Source organism: Penaeus monodon, chromosome 19 (genome assembly GCF_015228065.2).
Source record: "Penaeus monodon isolate SGIC_2016 chromosome 19, NSTDA_Pmon_1, whole genome shotgun sequence".
Lineage (NCBI taxonomy): Eukaryota > Metazoa > Arthropoda > Malacostraca > Decapoda > Penaeidae > Penaeus > Penaeus monodon.
Window position 1 is genome coordinate 29,803,310 of NC_051404.1, and position 297 is coordinate 29,803,606.

Sequence of the window (297 nt, forward strand, 5' to 3'; positions counted from 1 at the left end):
AGACACACACACACTGTACAATAGACTCATCCGCTCTTCATCCTCAGTCCTCTTTTCAGTATGAACACATTTTCCTATATCGTTTATGCATCTTCCCTTATGATATTACTCTGTTCTACAATTTGCCTTTATGTCAGCGTATCTGTGAGCGGATGTTTTCATTTTGTCATCCTATCCTGTGATGTTTCCCCTTCTATTGCAGGGCAGTTTTATTTCCACGTTTCATAACCTTTGATATAAACACTCCCCCCCTGTTGGAATAAGGGCTTGACCTCCTCTCCCAGTTTAGTTTCAGCT